Below are 12,906 nucleotides of genomic sequence, written 5' to 3'. Positions count from 1 at the left end.
GTGGAGCGGCGCTTGGTACGCTCCCTGCTAGCGCTGCTGGGGTTTGATGCACACACCAGAAATGGCTGTAGGGGGAGGAAGGGACATTGTGCACGCTGAGTTTCATTTCACGCAGAAAGCAATCGCATTTTAAAAGTTTGCTAGGCGATAAAAATACTTGTGTTCGGTGGTAAACAAATAAACCACCGCTGCCAGGGATGGGGAAGGGCGGAGGACCCGAAGTGTGCAAGGAGCTGGGACACTGTGTGCTATACTCCAAGCAGCTGGAAGTGCAGTTTGAGAGTCAATATTTTAATGAGAGGCTGTATTTAGCGAGAACGATAGTGTTCTGGGGTCACTGACAAGCTCTCACATGAATTTGTTTTGTCTCCAGTGGAGTTAAAGACTCGGTGTCAATAGCACTTAGATGTGACTGCTCAGTACTTCCTACTGCAAAGCATTGCTCTGAAATACTTGATTCGCTTTTCCTCTGTCAATAACCTGTCCTAAAAAGTTCATGCAGGGGATAAATACTGCAGAGCAGGATAATTTTGAAGCACAGCGAAGTTGTGTCCAGGGCGCTGGGCATCCTCAGCAGGGGAGCTGGTGTTAGCAGTCACTGCTTGCAGGTCTCCAGCCAATGCTGCCGTCCTGGGAGCTTGTACCCGTTGTTAACAGTTCTTCCCTCTTTGGGATGTAAAATACTTCCCCAAGCACCCTGGAAGGTGCCCTCTCGGGTTCCCTTCTCCCACTGCCAGCAAACAGCCTCCAGATAAATCCAGCCCAGCTCTTGCCAAGCAGCCTCCCTCATAACTTGAGGTTAGAAGATTCTCGAAATGCACCTGGTAAAAAATAAATATGTATATAAAAAAAAGGCTGGGAGCCAACATAATTTCTTCCCCATTTTTCTTCCCTGTAGCAATTTCTCCTGCAGGGCTTGGGTGGGCACCGGGAGGCGGTGGGGTGTGCATGATGCTGGTGGGCTGTTGCACGGGCAGCACTTGAAGCACACAAAACCCTCCTAGGTCTGATTGTCATAATTAATGGCCACAGAAGCAGCAGGAGAGCTCTCGGACTTTATGCTGGGGGATTTAAGCCTGTTTCTGAGTACTAGAAGATGGGAAGAGGCTCGACGGAGTGCAGGCTGTCCCCTGTGTTTGCAGAGGGTGTCGTGCATCCTCCCGAGGCAGCCAGAAGGCGATGCTCTGAAGATGCTCGGCGCAGAGCTGGGCTCCCTGGGATGAGCACAGTGGTGACGAGAATTTCATCAGCGTCCCAGTGTGAAGGTAACTCCTTGCTCCAATCCCGGGTCGGCAGGAGCTGCTCTGCCACGGGGAAGGACTGGGTTTTGGAGCAAATCCTCCTGGCTGTGGGGGGAGAGAAGCTTGGGGAGTGTGAGAGGGGCACAGGAAGGGGTGAGGAGATGCCGTGGTGCTGGGGGAAGCCCTAGGAGCGGCTGGCTGCAGATTTGGATGTGCATTTGGGGATGAGGTTGGTCCTGGAAAGCTCCCCTGCCCTCTGTGGGGCGGCAGCTTCATCCTGTGGGTTCAGGAGGGTGGTAAGAGCCTCTGAGCGTTACCCTCTGAGGGTATTGTGGGGTATGTCAGGCACTTTGATTTATCAGAGGCCTGGTTGGTGTGTGTGTGTGTGTGTGTGTATTCTCCAGCACCTTTGCCCTCCCGGCGTGACTGCACGGGCTGCCAGACCCTGAGCCACGAAGCTGCAGGTCCGGGTAGGACTTCGGATGCAGGAATCGAAGTCCTACCTGAAACACGCAGGTGCTGGGAGCCCCCAGGTGGGCAGGGAGCCTCTTCCAGCTGCCAAAGAAGTCCTGAACGTGGCAGCATCTCTCCTCCCCAAGGCGTCCTCGTTGCCCCCACCGAGCGGGACCTGCCCAGCAGTGCTGGGGCTGGCTGAGCGTGCCGCTGCCCTGCCCTCGCTGCTGGTAGCGGCAGCTGCTGGGGAGTTCATTGCTCTGCCGGTGACGTGCGGCGGCTGACCCACGTTTGGCTCCCCCCTTATCTACCGGGGAGACAATTCCAGCCTCCGTAATTAATGAGTCTCTCCCGCCAGGGTCGCGGGTGAAGCATCAGCAGAGGAAATTGGCCAGGCTAAGTGGTGGCTGTGCTCGGATCCCGGCTCTAAAGGCGGCCGAGATGAATTGTGGCTGGGCTGCGGGAGTCATTTATCATTCTCGGGGCTGAAGGCAGACACGGGAACAGCCTCCGATGCCATCCTTCCTCTGCACGGGACCTCGGTTGTTGCAAATACCCCAGGCACTGATGGTGAGAGCACAGCGGGCCTGTTGATCTGCGTCCCAGAGGGTCGCTCGTGCTTTGGCCGTGCGGTGGCACTGGGGACCAGGCAACGCCTCTCCCCAGTCTCCCTCAGGGAAACAGAGCTGCAAGATCAGGTTAATCCTCAGAGAGCAAACGGGCTGCTGGAAGGCAGCAAACTGAGGGCTTTGTCACTGAGCACATCGCCCTGGCTGCAGGTTTGGGGATGCTGCCGGGCTGTGGGCACACCGGCGTGCCTGGCGCGGTGACAGCTGCTGTTTCAGAGGAAAGCCAATTTCTGCAGCTCGTAGTGAAGCGTAAGATTAAATATGCGGCTGCTGCCGGTTGCTTTAGAGGTGCTTCTTCCTTTGCTTTGAGCTGCTGAGAGGACCCCTTCCTCTGGAGGATGCCGGGGGCCGTGGCTGCTGGTGTGGGGTCTGCGAGGGGGGTTTGGGGTCGTCCCCCCGCAGCGCCAGCGACTCCTGCTCCTGGAGCAGAGAGTGCACGAGCCGAGCCAGCAGTGTCACCTCGAGCCATACACAGTGCAGAAGAGGCAGCTTTGAGCTCCATGTCTCCAATCTTCGCCCTTCGGCTCGTCTTGGGCAAGTGCCTTAAAGCACGTCTCGGCTTTGCCCCTGCACCATGGGAGCATTGTGGCCACGAGTCTGCTTCTGGGGAGCGTGGGGGATGGCTGGTGCACCGAGCTCGAGGAATAACGCCTGAAATTTAATTACTTGGCTTCAGCAGCTCTCTCCAGCCTGGTCTGCTTGCGAGGGGCCAGCAGTGTAACCCCGATAAAGGGTTATGTGCGTGCCCCCAGCTCCTGGAAGGGGGCCTGGGGCTGGTTGCAAAAGCAACTGAGAGAAGCCGAGGTTGGGAGAGGCTGTGCCATGGAGTTACCCCAGGTTTTTTCTGCCCTGGATGCCTGACTGGTGAGGTGCTTAGGCTTGCCCTTGTTGGCAATTAAATGCATTTTTGGGTTTTGTTGGATGGCCGGGCAGGGAGGGCTGCAGCAGCTTCCCACTGCACCTGTGAAGCTCCAGCAGCCCGCGGAGAGGGGAAGAGCCGGTCTGCTCGAGTCCCCTGAGGAGGAGAGATGCTGAGTGTAGTCAAGCAGGGGGTGGATTTATGTCTATGCATGCATGAGAGGGAGAGTGCATTTTGCCGAAGCAGCTTTTCCTGGCGTTGCAGTTTATCTTGTTAATAAATCTCTCGTAACACCTCCCCGCAGCGCCCCTCCAGAAATTGGCTAACCGGGGGAAAGTCAAGATCAAAGATAAGCCTCCTAATCCGCTATCAACAAATGCAATCAGACTCTCCATCTGCTATCAAAGTGCCCTGCAACCCAACAGCTCGCAGCCAGCCATCAGCCGGCTGCCGGCGCAGATGTCGGCCGCCGCCGCGCCTCTGCCACCTCTCCTCTCGGGCTAGTGTCACCTTAAATTAGCGGGCTCGTGTTTGCGGCCTGTGCCTCCACCTGGAAAAAGCCAGGTAGAGCTGTTGGGCTGAAAAAATAAGTGCCAGGTGGTTTATGGAGCCATGTTCAATTAAGTGCTGTGTGCTCGATGCGCAGAAATAAGAGCTGCCTCTTGGCCAGAATTGCTTTTGCAAGTGCCTGCAGGAGGAGGGGACGGACCCAGACCTTTGTGCTGGGTGTCCGGTGGTTTCTGTTGGTTGCGAGGTGCCTGGGTTCCTTTTTCCCTCCCTCTGTGCTGGATCTGGGAGCTGGGACTGGTGGGCAGGGCTGGGGGCTGCAGCGCTGCCTTTGCCACCAGCCCCTTTCTGCCCTCCTGGGCCATCGCAGGGCGCCTGGGCTGGGAAGGGACCTGGGAGGCCGAGCGGTTTGACCCCACTGCGGGGCCACCCGAACCGTGTCTGGGGGGCTTCTGAACACCTCCAAGGATGGAGACCCCCCAGCCTCTGCCAGCAAGCCCCAGGTGGGGCTGACAACCCACTGCTGACCTCGTGGCCATCCTGCTCGGGGGCTGAGCGGGGCTCTGTCTCCGCTGGTGGCTCCTGGTGGCTGTGATGGAGCAGAGCCAGGGCACCACGAAGCATCAGTCCCACAGGCACCTTTCCCAGGTCCCCTGTCCCCAGGGGAGGCTGAGACCCTGCAGTTTGTTCCAACCGCATCGCCCTTTTCCCTTTAATAGCCACGTGCAAGGGCCTGGGGACCCGCTGGTCAGTCCTACTTCTCTCCTTTCTATATTCCTTTCATGTGAACCGTTCACTATTCAGAATAAAAACCCATCCCAGGTAATTTGGGGATTCAACTTGCTGCACAAAATGAGCAAAAAGAGAAAAGAAAAAAAACCACACCGCAGTTGGTAAAGAATGGTTTAATTTAGTAACTCATTTTCTATCAAGTAATTATTTCTTTAAAAACCTGGGATTTGCTAAAAGTATCGTGATTACTTTTTTTTCCATTATGTCTACAGAATGAAGCGCTCATTTAATTAGTAAACATTTGGCATGCCTTTAAATAGGTTTTTAATTACATTAAAAGGACACGATCAAGGTGTCTTTCATCATTTTTAATAGACCTGTATTTTTTTTCCCCTCTCGCTGTTGGATGCAACTCTTTGGGCTTGATTGGCTGCTCCAGACAAAAAAAAAAAAATGAAGCTGTTTCCCTAGAAAAGATTTTTAAAAAAGGCTCCTTTTGTAAGTTTGGAGCTGAGGTGTGCTCTCCCTGCCCTCAGCTGCTGTGTTCTGTGTTCCTTTAGTCCTCCGCAGCCTGGTTTGCTGCATCGGGGCCAGGGACAAGGTGGGATGGGTCCTGATTTCCACCCCTTCTGCGTTTCCCTGCTCCCCTGGGGCTACGAGAGCCCTGCTGTGGTGGAGCTGACTTATCAGCCCCATGGGAAGCTCTAAGGGCCGGGACAGGAGGATGCTTGGGCTGCATGGATCCTTTAATGCGTGGCCAGCATCCCTACGGGCTTTAACTGGCAGCAATTCCTGGTAAACCCTGTTCAGTGCTTAGGTTTTCCCTGCGTCCTGGAAAACCCCAAAGAGCACACGCCCGTTGTTGGGGCTTGGTGGCCTCTAGCAGGGGTGGGATTTCCAAATTTCCAGCCTTTTAGTGGAGCTGTGAGGAGGTGGCAGCCTGTCGGGGGGCTGGAGGAGGGCATCATGCCCTCCCCCGTGCTGCCACCCCCAGCTCATCACCCCAAGACCTGGGGCCTTTGGGGCTTGGTGGCAGCTCTCAGCCAGGCGGGAGGGTCACCCCGTGCCGAAACAGCAGCTCCCACCCCATAAATCACGCTGTGTCGTTGCCGACCCCTCCGTGCCGAAGCAGATGCTGGTACTACAGCCTCATGGCTCACAGCCGCCGCAGATAGCAGTTCTCCCAATAAATCACCCATGCTGTGCTATAACCGCTCGTGCTGCAAGCTCCAGGAGGGATCTGGGCTCTGGGCAAGTCCCCGGGCTCGTGCTCGCCTTGGGGCAGGCGCCAGCTCCTTCCCCGAGCTCCGTACCCGATTGCCCCGTGCTGCAGGGGCCAAGCTTGGTGAAATTCCCCCTGCCGGGGGTGCCGCTGGCTCCCTGCCCGCAGCGGGGGGCTCGGCACGCCAGCATCGTTGTGGGTGATAAATGAGGCTCCGAGCGTGGCAGAGCCCGTTTGTCTCCATAGCCCTGCCTTGAAGGAGCTCAGGTGGCTGGCCTCCTCGTTTGGGATGTGTCTGTAATTAAAAGGTGAGGCTCACGGAAGGCAGAGGCAGCCTGGCTTGAGCGAAACTTCCCTGGCGTGCCTCCAAAGGAAAAGAAATAAAACCAAGAAACGGGGGGGAGGCAGTGCTGGTGGCTCTCCTTGGGCACAGGGGACAGGGATGCTGGGGCCACAGGGAGCGAAATATCCAGCACCTTCCCTTTAACACCCCCTCTGCTGGGTGACAGCCGGCTTCCCTGGGCTGTGTCCTCCTCCAGCACGGTCTCTGCACCTCCAATTTTCCCTTACTCCCTTTTTTCATTGTCGGGGATCCCCTGGGAGGAAGGTCCCAGCCCGCAGCACCCCGAGCCCAGCCACCCCAGCCCCGCTGCAGGGAGCTGCAGGCCCCTGGGGACGCGGCTGCCCCCGATGCTGCTCCGTGCTGCGGGGACCCGAGGTCCCCGAGGTGCAACCCGCGCCCTGATCCCACCTCCCTGCCCTGCCACGGATGAGGTCTTTTGGGAACGCAGCGAATGGTTGTGAATAACTAGGATCTCGGCTTTGCAAGCCTTCCCTAAAATATGGACGCATAACAACATCTGCGTAAATTATTCAGGATAGTCAGCGCGGGCGATGTTTCCCCAGCAATCTCATGTGGCCTCCTGGAGCTCGGTGGTCCCCGTGCCGGGCACCGGCGGCTCTCCTGCAGCAGGAGGGGAAGCCCTGGGAAGGTTCAGGTCTCCCAGCTCCTCCCGTTGTTATCCTCAGGCTGCAAACCGCGCTCCCTCCTGCCTCGCTGCTCTTTCCCCGAGCTCCCGGCGCTATTAACACCTCTAATTAAAGCTGCTGAGCGATGTGCTGCTGAGTGCAGCTGATGAAGGCAATGAGCCCGAGCAGGTCGCGGCCCTGTGGGGAGCTGCGAGAGCTGGAGCTGGGTGGGAACGAGGAGCTCCCGGGGCACGGGTATGGGATCGGGCACAGGTATGGGATCGGGCACAGGAACCACCCCCCTGTGTCCTTCTGGCATCACGTCGGAGCTGCTCGTGCCCCTGCAAAGCCACCCATGGGTGATATCAGGTCCTGATGCCGAGGCAGCATCCAAATATATGGGGATGGGCTTCTCCATCTCCTCGCCTTGCTTCGGGATCCCGCAGCAGCCAGCGAGGTGGCACCTCTGGGCTTGGAGGGGACGAGGAGCCACGAAGGGGCTGCAGACACCGGGGAGGGGACAGGATGGAGCCCAGCACCCCCCCGGTGTCTCCAGCACCCTGGGGACCAGGCAGAGGGCGACGAGCTCCAGGAGAAGCCCTTCCCTTCCCCCTCGCAGTCGGGTTTTATTAATTCCTCGCGCGGTGACGTCTCTATTAATAACGGCGCGAGGAGCTGGCTGCCAGGCTGGGTAATGAGATTCTCTACCTGCTGTTCCTGCGCTGCCGCAATTGTGTTTGGAGGACAAAATTCTATGTGGATTAATTAAAATGAAAACAAAAGCAAAAAAAAAAAACAACAAAGAGGAGTTTGTTTGAATTATTTACTAGCTTCCAGGAGACAAAGGCGTAACTGCAGGGGTTTGGGGGGCGCTCCCCCTCGAGCAAGCAGCGAGGGCTGGTGGTTTGCTCGTGTTGGAGGAGATTTATCAGTCCTCGTGAATGCCACGCACGGCTCTGGTCTCTCCTCAGTTTGCTGGTTCCTATTTTCTCCTCTCGGTTTTGGGAAATCAAAGAAGACAGGGCCCGGAGAGGGTGCTGGCGTGGGCAGACGTGGGAGCGCAGCGCTGCCGGCCGCACTCTTCCCCGGGAGAATAAGAAAAGCCTTCTTGGCTGGTGGCCTCCTTGTCTGTAGGAAAAGAGCGATGGGGAGAAAGCAAAATGAAAGAAAACAGCCCCAAAAATTCCACTTAATAATGCACGTAATCAATACTCGTTGGTCTCCCTATTCGAGTCATGAATTGTGCTGAGGGGAAGCAAGCGGAGCTGCCCATTGAGGCGAATCCTTAAAGCCAGAAGAGATGTAGGACACTGTGACTGCTTCTACATTTGATGCTTCAGACTGTTCACACGTCCAAGTTTTAACCCAGTGGCCTCGGTCCTGTGCAGCGGGGATGATTCAAAAGGAGGAGCAAGGCACGACGAGGACCTTCGGCATCCCGCAGAGAAGCTGTCGTGCCAGGAGTCCGTCCCAAAATCAAGCTGCACACCAAAGCAGAGCAAACAAAGCCCCGAGTACAGGTTTTCTTGTCCACCGGGGCAAAACCGGGGCTGCGGGCTGACGGGGAGGCTGCAGCCTGATGTCTTTTCTGCTGTTGTGCTTTTACGGTGTTTATTTGGGAAGAGAGCGCATCAGCAACGAGGTGGATCGTTATGTGCTTATATTAGCAGCAGTAAAGCAAAGTCTCTTTTAGTTCCTAATCCCACCGTTGTCTGACACGTTTCTCTGTATCTCCGAGTCCTCTATTCATCTGTGTTTTTTCCCTGGGTCTCTACTAATACAAATTGCTTTGTTGTTAAACTCAATTTCACTCTTGACTGGATTGAAATATGCTTATTTCCCTTCTAAAATAATAATAATAAAAACCTAAAATGATTTCCACTCATTGCATGTGAAAAGCGACCATTTTTCTTCATCTAGCCTATCAGGTTTAAATGTCTGCGGGTTTCAGGGCTTTATTTTTTCAGTGGCTTAATTGCATGATCTCAGCCCGTAGCTGGGGGCTTTACATTTGTTGCTCTATGAATTTGAATGTGTCAGGACAACATAAAACTCCCTAGGTGATTTTTGAAGTCTTTTGGCAGGGGCAGGGCTGCAAAATGCGACTTCTCTCCCTGTCTGGGAATGGCAGGGAGGTGCCTTCCAACACAGCAGCCTCAAGCACAGCAGGTACCTGATGAAATCCCCTTGAGCATCACCCCGTGCTGGCTGGAGAAGCCTCTGGGCTGATGCCCCCAGCTGCTCTGTGCTCAAATAGTCCAGAGCATCACCACCTCCTGGGGCTGGATGGGGCTGGGAGGCTGCAGGAGGTGCTCCCAGGGTCTCCCAGGTGCTTTGCATTAGGAAAAAGGCTTGATAATAAAAAAACAAGCTGTGCCTGGTGTCCCTTGGTGCCTCCCTCTGCTGGTGTCCTCAGCTTGCTAGGTGCTGTGCTGATGCTGCACACAGCTGGGGGGGTTTGGGGGTGCTGGGTGGCCTCTGGAGCATGGGAGGGCTCTGGGATTGCTTGGTGTTAATTGTGGGGTCACAGCTGTGGAGGTTTGGGGGTACTGAGAGGGGCTGGAAGGAAAACCCAGCAGGAATGAGGGGCTGGCTCTGAGGAGGATGCCCTGGGGTCTCTGTCTTCTGCGTCTGAGACCGGCAAGTGGAGACCCTGCGTGGGGCCTGATCCTGCTGGGGAGCGTTAGGAGAGGGAAAATGAAGGGAGCAGGGTGGGTGTATGAGATGGGACGTGAAGATCTGTAGTTCCTGTTGAGGGGTGGATGTGCGCCCGCTGTCCTGCTGCGGAGCCGTGTCTGGGTGCTGGCAGGGGAAGCGCCCTGCCTGGGGCGCACCAGCTTCTGGGGGGAGCTTTGGGGGCTGCCTTGGCTGGGACAAGGGCTTTGCTCCCTGATCCTGTGGTGTGCAAGGGATGGGGTGAGGGGATGCGTGCCTGCAGCTTGCCTCTGGGTGCTGGGGTCACAGATGTGGGGGCTCAGCTGCTGGCAGAGGCGGTGACTGCACGTCATGCCCCTGGGGAGGCGAGCAGGGTGCAGATGTGCCCGGGTGTTGGAGGGCCGGGAAGGATTTTGGTTCCCCTGTGCCTTGGCTATTTGCAGGGTGCTGTGTTTGCAGCCCAGGGCTGAGTGTTGGTGAGCAGGGAGTGGTTGGGGAAGGCTATAAGCTCTTCCTTCCTCCCAGCTCTTGGCATCCTCTCCCTTTCTCAGGCCCAGACACCTCTCCAAGTTGTGCGTTTTGATGCTGCCAGACCAGTGAGCGTCTTTGGCTGAGCCCTGGGGGGCACCAGTTGGCCCTGGGCAGCCTCTGTCAGGGGAGGCAGAGCTTGCAGCAGGAGCTAACCAGCCTGCGAGGCTCCTCCAGCCTATTTTTCTTCTGGTCTCCCCTGTGCAATGTCGATGCTAATTCAATGGCTGAGCAATGGAGCGTCCTCTGAGACTGTGCTGGGCTGTAAAATGCTGCCCTGCTGTGTGTGTGCCAGCAGGATGCAGGAGGCAAAGCTGATGTGGCAGCCCTGAGGAACCTGCCCGCCCAAGGGATGGATCCAGGACCTGGTTTGGAGGCATCTGGACCCAACCCAACAGGCGCAGGGGGCTTAGCCTTAAACCTCCTCACCCAGAGGAGGATTTCTGGCTCAGTCCCCTCTTTGTTTCCTCTTCCCTGCCTTGTTCTGAGCTGTTGGGAGCTGCCCACGGCTGTGAGGACCGGGAGCATCTCTGCTGGTGAAGGGGAGCTGCAGCCCTGCTAAAGCCCCGCGATGGCACAAGGGCACCTCCGTGCTCTGCTGCATCTCTTTCCCTCTCTTTAATTTTTAATTGCTGCTTTTGTTTCCACTGGGCACTTCCCTCCGCAGCAGGGCTCTCAGGAAATGTTTCAGATTGATAAAGCTGGTTCAGGCTTTCCTTTTACCTCTTGCTTTTTTTCTTTCCTTTTTTTTTTTTTCCTCCTTGGTTAAGCAAGGGTCATTGCTGCTCTTAATTAACACCATAAGACAAACGCACTAATTCCCTTCTCTAAGAAGAAGGGAAATTTAGCTTCATTTCCCCTCAAAACACACAATCCCGTCGGGACCCAAGGAGCCATCCTTACCTCTCTATCATTTTCCCAAGCTGGAATTGAGTCAGCAGCTAAAGGCAGCACAGGATTTGCGGTGCTGACGGGCTGGTGAGGGCAGGAGCTCCCTGAACTCTCCCGCAGGGCTGTGCTGGTGCTGCTCCATGGTGCTGGGAGCAGAGGGTGCTGTGCTCCCGCTGACCTGCCTGCACATCTCCAGCAGGTTCTGGAGCCCTGTGCTGCATGACTGGCATTGTGGGGACGTCCCCATCGGCCACGGTCCCTGCCTGACTCTTGTTCTCCACCAGCAGCCTTGGGGACCTGGTGTGGGGACACCAGGCTCGCCAGAAACCAAATTTCCTACAGCCTCGCTGCTGCTCTGCCCTTGCTTTGCAGCTCTGGGGGAGGAGGGTGGCCAAAAGCTCCTGAGGCCAGCAGGGAACCACAGCCTCTGCGTCCCTGGGGGCACTCGGGCAGGTCCCTGCTTGGTGTCTGTGGCTGGCCCCCCCCTAGTGCGGCACCCTGGGGGCGTTGGGTGCTGCTGCTCTCCCAGGGCTGTGCTCTGGCTGTTGTAAGCTTGTGGCCAAATTTTGGTCTGCTCTTAAAGTGCTGCGCCTGCCCGGGCCAAAACCAGCGTGTTCCCCTGTTCCTGGCCCCACCGCTGACTTTATTCTTCACCAGATCTTTGGGGCAAAGATGTTCTGAGTGGTCACGGGTACAAGGTGCCCCTGTTTTAAGCTGTGGCTCCAGCCAGAGCAGGCAAGCCCCGGGCTGAGGGCAGCAGCAGGTGGTGGGGCTGGGGTCTGCTGCCTGGGTTCCAGCTCAGGGTGGGGTTGTAGGGACAGGAAACAAGGTGTCTGAGGTCTTGGCCTCAAACCTAAGCACTCGCTGCAGCTTACTAGCCATAGCCTGGCTGCAGGGCAGGTAAATATTCTTTTTGACTTATCCCTGTGCAATATTTGCAGTGAACACAAGCAGAGTGCTGGCAAAACCCTCAAGCCCAGGGCTTGGGTCGAGCCTGTCACCAGCAGGACACCGGGGCTGGTGCCACCTCCTGGCTCGTTCCTTTTCCACCTGATGTCCCTGGGGCATCCCAGTGGCACCGACTCAGGTCCACGGCTCCTGAGCTTCCTGTGGGCAGGGACGCAAGGTGGCTTTGGGATGCTGCATCCCCTCCCTGCTCTTAGCTGAGTGCCCTGGGGCGCTTTTTGCTGAGAATGGGCCAAAAGCCTCGATGCTTTTGGTGGTGCAGGGATGCCTGGGTGTGCATCGCAGCTCTGTGTTGGCTGGTGCAGCCGGAGCACATCGCGGCGCTGGCAGGCAGCTCTGAGCAGCGCGGGGGGCTCGCTGGTGCAGGAGAGCAGCACCAGGCTGGGAGCCTTTCCGCCTTGTTGCTACAGAGATGGACAGAGGCGTGAATGCTGTAATTGAGGCTGAGCCAGCGACGGAGCGGAGTTGTTTCGTACCAATAAAGAGGTCCTTGTATGCAGCAGCGTCGCTCGAGGGGGTTGGAGAAGTTACTGTGACTAAGTGATCTTATTGCCCAAAGCATTTGGGCACTGCAGCTCCGGCAATCAAATTATATTTCCGATCTCAAGGGTAAAATTGTGTGCAGGGAGAACTTGAGACAAGTAGCTTGTCGGAGCACATTACAGCTCGGTGGCTTGCTGTGATTCTCCTCTGCTCTGATCATTATTTTTCCACGAAGGCCAAGCAGCTGGAGGCTCCGAGGAGAAACGTGGGCAGGGTCGGAGCCCCAGGCGTGGAAGAGGGGCCCTGGGCTGGAGCAGAGCAGTCTCTGGAGGGTTTGGGGTGCCTTTGCAACCCTTGGGCATTGCACCCCAAACCCAGTATGACCAGTGGCACTTAGCTGGAGCTGCCCGAGGGCATGTTACCCTCAGCTGAGCGGCGGTGGTGGTCCCCCTGTGCTGGGCTGTTGTGTTTTAAGCACCATTTATAGTGGTTTACAGCCCCCCCTTGCACTTATAGCCCCTTTCCTCTGGCTGTGGTGGTCTAAGCCACTGTTTCGCCCAGCACTGGCTGGCTCAGGGAGCATTTAGACTCAGTAACTGGGTGCTTGGGATGAGCTGAAAATTCCCAAGTCTTTTGCTGGGCACAAGTGGAAGGTGGAGCTGCGGCTCTGGCTGGGGTTACCTGCACACCACAGAGGTGCCTGCCTGCACCCTTTAACAGATGCTCCGTGCCTGCCTCTGGCTGGGCAGGGGCTCGAGCTGGTGTAAAACT

This window comes from Anser anser, assembly GCF_964211835.1.
Source record: "Anser anser genome assembly, chromosome: 19".
In the NCBI taxonomy this organism is placed as follows: domain Eukaryota; kingdom Metazoa; phylum Chordata; class Aves; order Anseriformes; family Anatidae; genus Anser; species Anser anser.
Note: the sequence above shows the minus strand (reverse complement) of the source record.